Genomic DNA, 15,465 nt, shown 5'->3' on the forward strand with positions numbered 1-15,465 from the left:
TGCTTCACTGGCCCAAGTTGGCACCATCATTGCACTCTTCCCGGGCGAGGTAGATCAGTCGCTGGCTTCTGGACGGCCACTCACTGCGGCTGCTGGCCACTCACGCTGGCTGCTGGCTACACACAGTAACCCATGGCAACCCACTGCCACAGGGGCTGCAGCATACACCGTGGCTGGCAACTCACGGCAGCCCAGCTCCAGGTTGAGCTGTTGTTCAGCATCTTAGCTGTGGAGGAAAATGTCACTGGCCCTCATATGTGGGATCCGAACTGGGGCCCTTTGGCTTCCCAAGCCAGCTCTTAACCATCACACCACTCGGCCGGCCCTGGTGAGATAAATTTTATTAAGAGATCTCCACTGCTCTACAAGTTTTATTACTCTACGTCTTGCTCCAGCTCACAAGACTCTCTCCCATTGTATTAGTTTTCTAGGGCTGTCCTAATAGGTAACCATAGACCTGATGGCTTAAAACAGCACAAATGTATTCTCTCACTGCTCAGGAGGACAGAAATCCAAAATCAAGGTGTTGGCAAGGTTGGTTCCACTAGAGGCTCTGAGAGAGAATGTGATTCATACCACTCTCCTAGCTTTTGGTGGTGGCTGGCAGTCCTCGGTGTTCATTGTCTTATAGATGCATTACTCCAATCTCTGCCTCCATCTTCTCATCACCTTCTCTGTGGTTGTGTGTTCTGCTCTTCTGATAAAGACACTTATCATTGAATTTGGGGTTTATCTTAAATCCAGAACAATCTTGAGATCCTTAGTTACATCTATAATTGCCCTTTTCCCAAATATTGTCATCTTCATAGGTTCTCAGGGTTAGGATGGGATAGATATTTTGGGGGGCAACTATTCAATTCACTACACTCATCTTTAAAATCGTATGGCTCTTTGTTCTATAGTGTCCAACCAATCATTGGCCACCAATATTACATGTGTCCTGCCTTTAGGAAGCAATAGAACATAGTGGTTAAAAGCATGCATTCCTGAGCCAAACTGCCTTTAAATCCTGTTCAAATCCTGCCTCTGCTATTTCCTAGCAGTGTAACATTAGATGAATTACTTAACTCCCTTTGCCTTGGTTTCCTTACCTGTAAAATGTGTGTAATAATAGTGTTTAACGCATATGATTTTTTGTGTTAAACAAGTTAATCTGTAAAAGCACATACATAATAAGTGTTGCCAATGACCATTACGGAACACTCATTTTCTTTAGCAGACAATATTATTTTGAAATGTGGTCTTATTCATGAGAACAGTCATTGGGATTACTAGTTTTACAGAATTGCATTTAGATGGAAGAGATAAGCTCCAGGATCTTTAAGTAATAACTTGACAAAATGGCAGAGATGATTTAAGTACCATCATGCCCCACTTAATGAGGGGGATATGTTTTGAGAAATGTGTCCTTAGGCGATTTCATCATATGAACATCATAGAGTGTATTCACACAAGCCTAGATGGTATAGCCTATGTACACCTAGGCCATATGTTATAGCACAAATGTGCATGTGCTCTGTTGTTGACCATAACATTGCTATGCAGTGTGTGACTTGATGGAGCATAGGGAAAGAAGGTTGCTTATGTCAGCTCTTCCCTTAGATAGAACTGTTTGGGGGCTACAGAGCAGGAGGAGCCAAGTCATGGGACAGAAAAATAGTTATTTCTGCTTATGGATGTTGTGTTAGAAGTAATAGTAGATGTGCTAAGGCAGTGATTATAAAGTAGAATAAAAGCTTGGGAGTAAAAATTTGTTAATTATTCATAGAGGAGTGAATGAGAGGACCAAGAGGAAAAGCTTAAAGAGCGAAAAACCTCAGACAGCAACAGAACCTTTGAAAACAATCAATTGAGGAGAACAGAGGAGGAGTTCCCACTAAAAAAGATAAGAAGAGGTATTTAAGGATAAAGGTGACAAGACAGAATTTGCACTCTCATAGAAATTAGGGGAAGGAATTCATGAAAGAGATAAAAAAAATCATATCAAATGCTTTAGCAAGGTCAAAGGGACTGAAAAGAAAATGGCTTTTTCTCAATTAGCATTTAGATAGTCATTATGGAATTCTAGATGAGCACTGGATTGCAAAAGGAGACACACTGTATGTGTTGAGGAATTGGAGCCACTAACTATTGAAGATGCTTAGCAATAAACAAAATTATTTTTAAAAAAGTTTGGTAGCAGGATTTATCTTAAAAGCAAAATTTTTGAGCATATTTGAAGATGGTGAAGATGGCACGAACCGAGTGTAATGACTGAAAGGATAAGAGAGGAGACACAATATTTGTGAAGGCTTCAAGAATGCAGGAGGAGAGGGACTGGAGGAAAGGGGTGAGGACCAGGACTGGAAATGATTTGGTTCAGTCACAGACAACACAGTTTTCTATGGCCTAGCGAAAACATGTTCCTACATTTTTCTCATTGCTTCAGCAAATATTTATTGAACACCTACTATGAGGTAAGCATTAAACAATAGATACTAAACAATAAAACAGACAAAAACCTTCTTCATAGGCCTCACATTCCAGTTTTTTATGTGAGCTGATCTAATTTGTAGAATAACCAAATAGCATTTCACATTTTATGGCACTGCTTAAACACTGAAGAAAGTTGAAGATGGCGTGACCTAGGGTTCAACAGTTGGTTTCAGCAGAAGGTTAAAAAACCTTGTGTTGATAATCCAGAGTCCTAGCTGGAGCAGGGTTTTCTCGGCCTCAGCACTGTTGACATTTGGGCTGGATAATTCTTTGTGTGGGGGGCTGTCCTGTGTACTGTAGGATGTTAGCAGCATCCCTGATCTCTACCACTAGATGCCCTCCTCCCAAGTTGTAACAACTAAAAATGTCTCCAAACATTGACAGATGTTGCCTAGAGGGCTAAATCACCCCAAGCGAGAAGTATTGAGCTCGAGAAATACCATGGATATATCCGACAGAGGCATGGATGTGGATGGAGGGAAGAAGAAACTGACTGGAATTATGTGAGTATAGAAGAGTGGAAGGGAAGAAGCCACGATAAAGGTGAAGGGCAGATTCTGTATGACTGAGGGGCTAGGAGAGTAGAAATTATTGAGGCATACATATTAAAATGAAAAGTAGTCTGCAAAAATAACACTTATATTAATTTTGAGAAATGAGAAAAAAATAAGTCAAAAGTAAAGCAGAGAGCTTTAGCTATTTCACATGAATGCAGTATTTCAAAAACAAGCAGTTTATAAAACCTCAACTTTTTTTAGGTTTGTTTCTGAAAAACTTTCTAATGCTTTCAGTGCTCTCTGCATAATCATGATGGAAAACAGATTTGGGACAAAATCCGACTACAGAGTTTGGATAGTGGCCTAAAATTATGTGCTCCTTTTGTGTCCTGCAAATTTAGAAGTCATCAGGACATTTCTGGTTTATTTTAACATGTTCAAATGTGTGTAAAGTACGGCTACATTTGGGCCTGAAAACCCTGTGTTCTTGCCACACTTGCAATATACCTGGACTAAAAATATCTCACTGTTCCAAAAAAGGTTTCAATGCCTAGATCCTTCCTGACTTTTATAGTCAACATATAAACTCCAGATAATACGGGTTATGATGGAAATGCTGATGGCTCTTAGGTGTATTTTCTGGCCCTGACTTGCAGCCCTGCATAACGCGCCACTGTTAGAGTTCATCCAGTACGATCTTCAAAAAAGGAGGACTCTGAGAAGGTAGGTTAGGGTGAATTCCCATCATCAAAAGCACATTGTTTTCACATTTAAATTAGTTTCATACACACAATGCAATATATAATGATGTATTACAGAATTGTACACCTGAAACCTATGTAATTTTGCTAACCATTGTCACCCCAATATATTTTAATTAAAAAAATTGCAACAATTTCTTTTGACTAAATCTGCCTTCCAACACCTACATATTCATTCCCGTTCCCAATAGTCCGCTGGAGTCACGATGGTCTTACTGCTTTCCTGATGTGTTCTTATTCAGATTTCATGTGTAGAGAAGAAGCTTCATTCTGGTTTATGTATAATTGCCTTGAACAGCCCTCCATGTGTTGACAAAACCATCAGAATGGCAAGACCAAGAATATGTAATTTCATGAATGTATTAGAAAAATGCTTTGTTGCTTTCTTTTTTAGAGTTTATTATTATTTTTAAGATATATAAAAACTGGTAATAAGTACATACTGAAGTTTAACAAATAAATTCCATAAATTCTCAGTTTCACAACATTTCCATTAATATAAAAATGTGTTTGCTATTTGAACTTCAGAGCAGGCACCAAACTATAGTGATTACCAATTTTTAATCTTTTGGAGCTTTTCATGAATGGCAGAAATTAGCATTAGAAGATAATAAATCAGCATAGAATGCCTTGTAACATAATTTCCCAAACTACTTAAGATCTTTTTTATAAAACATAAAAGACATAATTTCTATATACCCATAAATGATACTATAATCATTTTTCTAGTTTGTCTTTTTTGCCTATAAAGATGTAAAGGAATCCACTTATTTTTCTATGAAATGACAGCAAAATCATTATTACTATAAAGGGTTTTACAGAAAAGATGCACATTAAAATGAACCAGAAACACTGAAACAATTTTTTTCAGCTAAATTAGCTTTCCTGCCTTTTACAGTGGTCACATGAAAGGAGAAAGATATTAAATATCCTCGGTGTGATATTTTCACTATTCAGAAGACACAGCTTTCATATACTAAATCTTCTCTTATCAAATAAAATTTGCTATAGCCTCCATGCAGAGGTTTCTTTTCAACTATTTTTTTGAAGTCCTTATGTTAGGATTTTGGAATTCTAAACACAAAAGCTTTTTTATAGACTCTATTCCTTTTTAAAACCACCTGTATTATTCTGCACATTGTAGATATTGCCCATCATTTGTTTGCAGACCTTCTGGGCTTTTTCCCCAGTACCATACAAATTGGATCCCAAGAGAGTTTTCTGTTGAGTGCCTCATTCATTATTATTTCTTCTATGTAGTTCTAAAAATGTGTTAATATTGGATAGTACCGAAAAATGGAGTGTGTACCATGATTACATTGTATGAATACATTTTCAAGAAAAAAGATTCACTGCAATGTTATGCCAACTGTATGCAAGCCAGGGCTGGGGATGCAGTGAAGTAGGGAGAGAATGTATCATGACTGTGATTTTTATGGAAATTCTGTAATTGTTTTTTATGTTGTGCTTTGTTTTTTGAATGCAGTTGCCAACCTTACTTTAAAATGATCTGCTCAATTTTAAGTGGCTGTTTCGATTAGTGAGTTCTAGGATGTGTGTGTGTGTGTGTGTGTGTGTGTGTGTGNGTGTGTGTGTGTGTGTGTGTGTGTGTGTGTGAGAGAGAGAGAGAGAGAGAGAGAGAGAGAGAGAAGAGAGAGAATGAGCTCAGAGATAAGGCACCAGAACTCTCCTCTGTTATATACACTTTTTGTACTTTTATTAGTTGTCACTTTATCCCAATCATTGCCATCTCCTCTACAAAAGAGCCCTGTTATTTTTATCACCAAAACTTCCAACATTTTAAGATGCTGCTGATTATACTCTGCAACTTATATCTTTAATATAATTTATTTCTATCACCTAAATTCCAACACTATAAATCAATTTTAAGTCTATTATTATCATTAACAAGTTGAAGTCTGGTTAAATATTGCATTGAATGTTACAACCTCTTTACATATTACATTGCTTCTAAAAAGATGACAATTATATCGTTTTTCAATAATTCTGACCCAACTCCTTCTCTTCAAACTATGTTTGATTAAAAACTGTTATTTTTCCACTTGCATACTTGTCTCCATTATCCCGTGACTAGATTTAGTCTGTCTTTCTACCCATATTCTCTTTCTCTTAAATGATGAAATATCCTTCATATTATTTTCAGTATTCATATTTAATCCCCATTTATACTTCACTATTGTTTAATGCATCATGTAAAGTTATTTTAATGGGGAGTGACAGAAATCTAACTCAAAATAATTCATACAGAAAAGTAACTTGATTGGCTCCTGCAACAAACATATCCTGTGATTGAACTGATTTCAGGTAAGAATTTGTGCAGTGGCTGTAACTAGCAACATATAATGCAGGTGGCAGGGTGGGGGTGCAGGTACAGAGTGTGGTCTCCCTATTCGGGTGGAGCAGGTTATCACATTGTTTAGAAATATTGGCACGTGATGATAACAAAAAAGCACAACTTGGTTTATTTTTATTTTTTTGCTTTTAGGGATTATTTTCTTGATATAATTATGTTATTAATTATGTAAATATTTATATAGATTCAAATTAAAGTATAAAGCAAGGTACATTAAAAAAGTGAAGTTTCCATCCTTGTCCTGAATACCCTCTTCCATCTGTCTCCCTTTAGGTAACCATTGTTTCTTTTTAAAATATGAATATATATATTTAATACACACATGCACACAGACATGTCCATCCATACGCAGTGTGATCAGAAAATACTGTGAATGTTTAAATTAAAAAAATTATTACAGTAAAAGACACATTGCCATAAATCCCCCTCAAAATACTCACCCTCATTTTGAACACTCTTATCCTATCATTCTTGCCACTTTCTGAAGCAGTTCTGGAAGTCCTCTTTCTTGAGTGTCTTTAGGTGCACTGTCGTGGCTGCCTCGATGTCCTGAATCATTTTGATTTGGGGAAGAGCCAGAAGTTGTACAGTGCCAGATCTAGTGAACAAGGTAGATGAGGACACACCGTAATGTTTTTCTTTGATAGAAATTGTAGTACCAAAAAGCGATGTGTGACACAAAGCCTTTCCATTGTGATTACAAAATACGGTGAATGCTGCTGCCAAGTGCCATCCAACGGAAAGGCAGGGATCTTCAATATGGGAAGCCGCATGCTGAACCTTAGTAACAGTGTGTGACAAATTTAACTTGCTCGGTACAGTCAGTTGGGTGTGAGCTATGGTTGAGAGAAGGTGTGTTTTAAAGTGTGCTGTAAATCATCCTCCATCATGACAATACTCCATGTCACACATCGCTTCTGGTATATGGCAATTTCTGTCAAATAAAAACATAATGATGTGTCCTCATCCACCTTATTAATGAGATCTGGCACCATGCAACTTCTGCCTCTTCCCCAACATCAAAATGATTCAGGACATCGAGGCAGCCACAATAGCACAAATAAAGACTCATGAAAGAGGACTTCCAGAACTGCTTCATAAAGTGGCAAGAATGATGGGATAAGTGTGTTCGATGCGAGAGGGAGTGTTTTGAGGGGGATTAATGGCAATGTGTCTTTTACTGTAATAATGTTTTTGTTTAAATATTCACCATATTGTTTGATCAAAAAAGGTAAAAAGGTACATATATTTTATAATGGACACATAGTTATATACCAGGGGTGCCAAAAAATGTATACACATGACTTGTATTCATCTTTTGTTATCAGTATATATTATTACAATTTTAATACAGTTTTTTACTGTATTATATGTGTATACTTTTTTTGGCACCCTCTGTATATATATGTATATAATCGTATGTGTCTATTATAAAAGTTTTCATCTTTCCTACAACAAAAGGAGCATACTATGATAACTGTTTTTCATTTTTCTTGTTTCACCTTATATTCTGGTGATGTTACCATATTAATGAATAGAGAACATCCTCATTCCTTTTTTACAACTGCATTACATTGTACTTCATTGCACAATGATAACATATTGCTAGACATTTTCTTCTAAATAAGTAGCTGAAATAATAAAAATAAATTTTAATTATAAAGTAAATTTAAATATTATAGTTATGTATATAAATATATCCCTTTGGTCCCACAACAATGCCCTCCATGTGAGCATATTTGGAGACTATTTCTACTCAACTCAGTACACTAAGTTCCTGACTTACGAATGACTTCTGTTCTGGGAGAAAGTTCATAAGTCGGATTTGTTCGTAAGTGCAACAAAGTGAGTCTTATACACCTTTGACACAAATATACAATGTAAAGCATAAAAAAACTAAACACACACACAAAAATACTGTAAATAAACTACTTTTACTTTTACAGTTACCTTAAAATGGTGGTACGTACAGTACCACAACTGGCATATAGGGGATTGCATGAAGTGAACTGACAAGAACAGACACGTGAGCTACTTCCGCAATTTGTTTGCATCTAGGAATGTTCATAATGTGAGGTCTGTTTGTATCTGTGAAAGTTCACAACTCAAATGTTTGTAAGTCGGGGACTTACTGTGTTAAGATTTTTTAAAAGCAATTCCTTTTTATGAGATTTCCAATCTAAACCCCAGAGTGTAACACAATTTGGGAAAGTTTTCCCTTTCTCCTACCTGCATTTCTCCATTAATTGATGTCTGATGTCTCAGTTCAAAAGAAATTACACCATATCTTTCTTTTTCAAAATCAAAAACTTTGGTGAAACGTATACAGCAGGACCTCAAATAACGTTGTTTCATTATATTGTTGATGAGATGATATAGGGAGTTAATTTTTCTTCATATCAATTAGTATAAGGTAAAATCGGTTTTGTTATTTGTCCTTTCACTTCAAGTCAAAGAACCTATTGCTGACATTGAGTGAGGACTTATTGTGTGTATTTATTTGACAAGTTCGTATGTGTTTAAGACATGAAATCATCTGTGGTTCTCTGAACGTGCTGTTATCCTCTGCCTAAGATTTTCCCCTCCCACTGGTTAATTCGCCATATTGTCTCCTCTTCTGAATAATGTCTTTAGATCTACCCCATCATAGCCAAAATTAGTGGCTTCTCCTTTAAACTCTAAAAGCATTGTGTGCATATTACTCTTCCCACTTGTCACCCTAAGTTATTTGTCTGATCCCCTCCTATCTGATTAGAGTTGCTCTAAACAGGGCTGTGTCCCACTTTTCAGTGCTTTCAACACTTAACAGAGTATTTAACAAAGTGGGTACATTAGAAAGTTGTATGTATGGTTGGTTAATTGTATCACATTCATTTTATACTCTGATATGCCTAACACGATACCTAAACATAATGGGATATAAGACATATTTCTTGAATGGCAAAGTTTAAACACTGAAGGGGACATTATCATCTATTTAGGTTCATTTAACATTAATACCTCTATTTTAACTTAATGTTATAAAAAGAGACCTTACCAAAATTGCTCAATTATGGAAGATATGGAACAGAGTCTATGGGTTTGAAAATGGTCACAAAAATAACAGCACGTTACCCAGAGATAATGAGATTTTGTTTATCTCTTTTTCCTAGACTGCAGTTACAGTATTCTTTCTAGGTCATTCTGTCATGCATTCTGAAACGTTATCTCTCATTGAGTTGAATAAAATGCAGAAATACTCTTTGACTATAGGAACAAATTATTTCCTAAAAAAAAAATAGTTAACGGATAATAGAAAAGTGACTATGTTCTCAGATATTTATAAAATAACATTGAGAAAATAAATACAAATTATTCTTGATAGACTGAATACTTCTGGATTTTGAGCATTTCAAATGTGATTTTCTTTGATCATTTTATAAGATTTTCCCCCCTAAATATTATACTACACACTCTGAAATACCCTTATAAAGTTTATTAAATTCTTGCATTAATTACTTCACTTCAGAAAATAGCATTTGGTCTGTAAACTTTGAATAGTAGAAACATCTTGTCAGTAGCAGAATATAGACTTTCCTATTTTAAAATTGGATTGAATATGAATATCCTATATAGGAAAACATCGTACTCCACATAATAACTTCATGATGAAAGTGAGCTATATAGTTTCTTCTAGGGGAACTGACATAAAGTCATTTGCAAAAAACAAAGATAACATTTTTTTTCCCCAAAGAAACCCTTTTTCATTTTTGTCTCTACCTATAAACTCATCACAAATTCTCTATGAAGAAAATGACTAATGAAAATAATAGTTCTTTGATATTGGGAAAAATCAGTCTGTTGAGTCTGGTGTTTTCTCAGACTTTGAGGTAGTAAAAAAAACCACTCTTAACTTTCCACCTTGAATTAAGGATTAGCACCCGAAAAATATTTTGTTGTTACCTTCTTTCTGAGGATGTTTCCAAATTTTAGAGATAATTTCAGGAAATCCAAAAGAAATGATATGCCATTATAATTATATTAGCTACATATTTACAATAACATTGATGTAAAAAATAAGATTATTCAAATTACTACATATAATATTTTAGTGACACTCTTCTGCTGAGGCGGGTTCAGATTTTCTTATGAATATATTGGGTATCTTCCGCTCCATATGTACGCTCCACCCAGTTCTACCTGCTTTCTGCCCCTAAGGGCCCAAGTAATACTAACTAAGTCTGTGGCTTACTTTCTGATTTCCAGTTGAGTATACATGATTATAGACATCAGTAGGAAAGTAAGGCTGAAGAAAAGTGAAGTCAGCCTCCTTATTCCTCTGGCTTTCTCATTGCTAGGTATTCTGAGCTGACTTTGTATATCCAGAAAAAACCACAGATCCTCTCAGGCAGCCCTCTCTGTCCAAGAGTCTCCTGATGTTGGTAACAACTTTCCCTCTTTGCCCCTTCAGGCCTAGCCCTGGAAATAAGCTTCTGTTACCTATTACATGACGCATTTTTTCTTTCCCTAAACCCTGCCTACAGCTTTGTAAATAGTCCTCTCTATTAAACTCTCCTCAGAATACCCAATTTAAGCAAACTATCTATTTCCAGGCAGGACTCAGACTGACACATACACTATTTTTGCATAATTCCATTAATATTCAATCCTTGAATGGAGATTTATTAGTTTTCATACATATGGCATCTGAATAGATACATAAAAGCAAATTTGCAGACATTTATGGCATAGGTAAAAATGAAAAACAGCCACACAAGGTGGACGCTCTGTTCATAGACTTTGTAGTCCATAAACTTTATTCAGAAGCAGAATATCTTATTCAGAGTCACAGTTCTGATTTTTAGCACACAATTATAATTAGCTTGTCTCTCTGTTTGCCCCGTTGAGGACATCTTATAAACTACAAATTGGAATGCAAGAGCTTAAAAGCACACTAACAGCAAAATTTAATGACAGATGACAGTCAAACAGCAAGAAAGGTGACAGAAAATATAAATAGAAGACACACGCCTTAAAAACACACACACACACACACACACACACACACACACACACAGCAAAAGGAAGAGTAAACATTTCTAGACACCTTGATAGACCCTGGAAATATCACTGCACTGGCATGCAAAGAAATAACTCCTGTTCATACTGGTGATCTTGGGCTACATTGTACTGGACCTAAAAACACAGGCAGGCATATAATATATGTTAGAAATACCCTGTCAGTGATAATTGGATTTTTAAACTTTTTTTTTTAACTTTAAGTGGCATTATTTAATTACCTGGGGGAATAGATGAGTTTACGTCAGTATTGTATACAAACACATACATGAATCTCATAAAGACCAAACAGCATGAATTTAACTCTATGCTATTTTCATTCATTTTCTTTAATGTACTACTTCTATTTATTCACTCTACCTACTTCTATAATAATTTGTAACCATTTCAGTATACCTAAACATGATCTGTTCAATTGTTTGGTTTCTCAGTTTCTTGACTTCTTCTTCTCCAATACATGTGTCCTTAACCCTAAGTCAGCCATGTGCTAGATCTTGCAATTACCAATAGGTACCAACCTATCATTATTTCTGTTTCATAAAGAAACATTCTATGACTATGACCGCCTCTTTTCAGCTCAATCTATGATAACAATTTTAAAATTCCACAGATCAATCATTATAATCTCTCCCTTGAATTCATGCTCAACTGCCTTTTTCCTTTTCTCACTGTGGTGGGCTGAATAATGGCTCCAAAAAAGATGTCCATATCCTAATTCCTGGACCTGTGGGTGTTACTTCAAATGGCAAATATAAATGAAGTTGGAGATGTGGTTAAATTAAGACTCCTGAGATGGAGAGATTATCTTGGCTTTTCTACATGGGCTCCAAATGCAATCACATATACCCGTATAAGAGGGAGGCAGAGGGAGATTTGACACACAGAAAAGGAGGAGGCAATGTTACCATGATGGAAGAGCTTGGAGTGATGCAACCACATCAAGCCAAAGAACTCTGGCAGCCACCAGAGCCTGGAAGAGGTAAGAAATGGATTCACCTCTTGAGGGAGTGCGGCCTACTGACACTGATTTCAGCACAGAGATATTGGTTTGGACTTCTGGCCTCCAGAAATGGGAGAGAATAAATTCCTGTTTTCTCAAATCATGATGTTGGTGGTAATTTGTTATAGTAGGATGGAAACTAATAATTCAGTTTTTATTACTTAAGATGAAGCTACAATCTTGGTTAAATCCAACCTCTGTCTACTTCATATCTGCATCCTTGCAGCTAAATGTGATTGGGCAGAAATCACATTGTTGATGAGTCCTCCTTTAAATTCACTCATGCTCAAATCATGACCACAGTTATCTCATGGGTCTTCGATGTTTCCAACAATCATGTTAGACTTGCTAGTCTATCCAAACATGTAGACGACTACTGCATATCTTCTTCTTCCTCCTCAGTGCCAATGCTTCCTCCCCCGTCCGCACTCTCAGCTGATGATCTTGCTTCTAAACTGCATTGAGAAAATTCACACAACTAGAACATGTCTACAGAATTTTATTATGACATCCACTCACCTACTACCCACAAACTCTGTCTTCCTCCCTGAAACCATAAAATATTTATGATCCTATTTAAGTAGAACCCCTCCACTTTTGTATGAAAGCCCATCCTTGTTTATCTATTTCAAGAAGAGAATTCTCTCTCTGTCCTATGTCACCAGCCTTCCCTTCTCTACCACATCATTACCATTATCACTGTTAGTTCACCAATCTCTAATATTCTTTATGCTCACTTATGATCCTTTGTAGCATAACTACTCCAAAGAGTTGTCTATTTCCATTGTCTCAAACTCTGTTTTTCTTATTCTCTCTTAGCACATTTGAATCCAGCCTTCAGCTCATTTATTCCTCTAAAATTGTTTTGCCAAGGGCCAACAATGACCTTTACATTGCTGAATCCAATAGTCATGCTCAATTTTTATATTCCTCAACTTATCAGCAGTATTTCATATAGTTGCATATCCCTTTCACCATTAACATTCTCCCCGCCCCCCCACTTGGCTTTTAGAATATTACATTTTCTTTGGTTTTCCTCCCATCTCATTCATTCTTCTTTCTGTTTCTTTATGATGAAATAAGTTCAGTCCTTGGTCCTCGATTCTTTACATACCTTCACTTTCTTGATAAGCTTTCCAGTCTCATGCCTTTAAGTACTATCTATAAGTGACTTCCACAGTCAAATTCACTTTCCTGAAGTTTGACCTCACATATCCAACTTCCTTCTTGATATTTCGTTTGCATTACTAATAGACCTGCCAAACTCAACATTTCCTGAAACTAAAATCTTGATCTCCACCTCCCTCACACTTGATTAAATTCACTGTTCCTTATCACAGTTGATGAAAACTCCACCTATCCACTTATTGAAATCAAGGCACTGGAATAATCTTTGAATTCTCTTTCAGATCCCACATCTATTACATCCGGGAATCGCTTTGACTTCAGAATATATACTAAATCTAGACCCTCACCACCTCCTTGCTACCATAATCATCTTTCCTTGACTATAATGGTCTCCTAATGGGTCTCCATGCTTCAACTCATTTTTCCAAAGTACCTACTCTCAATGCATGAGCCAATATTTCCTTTGAATGTAGGTCAGAGCATGTCAATCTGATAACAACTCTTCTAATTTCCTTTGAAGTAAAAGGCCCAAACCTTGGAATGGCCTACAAGTTCTTACATGATGAAGTCTCCCTGTTACCTCCTTGAACACATCTCTTAAAATTCTCCTTTATACATCCTTTCAAACACACTGGTCCCTTTCTGTTCTTCCAATATGCCAGACATATTCCTGCCCTGGGGCCTTTGCACTGGCCTTTCCCTGTGCATATAACTCTCCCTAATTAACTCTCATGGCTAATTCCCCACACTCTTTAAGTGGTTTCACTTAAAATCCTTCTCAATAAGGCCTATCATGACCACCCCATAAAAACTGAACCATTGGGGCTGGCCGAGTGGCACATTGGTTAAGAGCTGGCTTGGGACACCAGAGGGCCCGGGTTCGGATCCCACATATGAGGGCCAGTGACACTGCCCTCTGCAGCTAAGATGGTGAATGGCAGCTCGACCTGGAGCTGGGCAGCCGTGGGTTGCCGGCGAAGGCGTAGGCTGCAGTCCCCTGCTGCAGGGGGCTGCCATAAGCTACTGTGTATAGCCAGCAGCCAGCGTGAGCGGCCAGCAGCCGCGGTGAGCAGCTGTCCAGAGGACAGCGACTGATCTGCCTCACCTGGGAAGAGCGCAATGATGGTGCCAACTTAGGCCAGTGAAGCAGCATCCTCCACAACTAGACTGAAGAACAAAATAACAGCAACTTGTCTGTTCCCCTTCCCCCAATTCCCCATCACTGTTCCCCTCCCCCAATGCCCCAATAAAATCTTAAAAAAATTGCACCATCATTAAATTAAGCTCTTTAATTTTCCATGCTCTGTTGTATTTTTCTTTTTAGTCCCCAAAGAATTTGCCACCTTCAAACACACTACACAATTTGCTTATTTTTATGTGTATAATTTATTGTCTGTTTTCTCCCTCTAGAATGTAAACTCTTCAAAGGCGATACCTTTGTTTTGTTTTGCACTAATGTGTTTTAAGCACTTAAAAACTGTCTGGCACATAGTAGGTGCTAAAATATTTATGAGATTGTAAGAGTCCATTAAGAGTTGCTTAAGAGGCATAGAAATTTTATCATGAGAGATATAATGAATGTAAATTAATATTACAATTTTAATAATTCATGTCAATCTATGAAGCTAATATTAATTCTCAGCTCTTGAAATATTTAATTTTGAACAAAAGCACCTTATTATCATAGTCTGATATTTTATTACATTGGCTGGGAAATTCACTGTTTTTATTTTGAAATTTCTCTCTTAAAATTACACTGAAAAATAAAGGAGCAATCTCTCCTCTTCATCACGAAACATATAATGGCCATACTCAAATATCATATAATATGTAACAATTTGGATATATATATGTATGTGTGTGTGTATATATATGTAATAATGTATATACTATATATATATATATATATATATATATATATATATACTTTGATTTATACAAATAAGCTACGTGATCCATAGAATCAAATGTTAAAGCAGAATAAAGAACTAATGTATACTGAGTCTCTAGCTCCTACATTTAAGATGTGCATTCTTTTTTTTTTTTTTAAAGATTTTTATTGGGGAATTGGGGGGATGGGAACAGTGCTGGGTAATTGGGGGACGGGGAACAGACAAGTTGCTGTCATTTTGTTCTTCAGTCTAGTTGTGGAGGACGTTGCTTCACTGGCCC

At 36.6% G+C, this 15,465-nt stretch overlaps 1 long non-coding RNA gene across 1 annotated transcript in view; it reads left to right on the forward strand.

The window, feature by feature from the left end:
- Positions 1 to 15,465, forward strand: part of LOC109374009 (uncharacterized) — a 36,399-nt gene that overhangs the window by 4,031 nt on the left and 16,903 nt on the right. The window contains exon 2 of the long non-coding RNA XR_002122329.1: positions 2,860 to 2,978. This is a non-coding gene — a long non-coding RNA (uncharacterized LOC109374009). The remainder of the gene's footprint in view (positions 1 to 2,859; positions 2,979 to 15,465) is intronic.

This window comes from Hipposideros armiger, unplaced genomic scaffold (genome assembly GCF_001890085.2).
Source record: "Hipposideros armiger isolate ML-2016 unplaced genomic scaffold, ASM189008v1 scaffold_774, whole genome shotgun sequence".
Taxonomy (NCBI): Eukaryota; Metazoa; Chordata; class Mammalia; order Chiroptera; family Hipposideridae; genus Hipposideros; species Hipposideros armiger.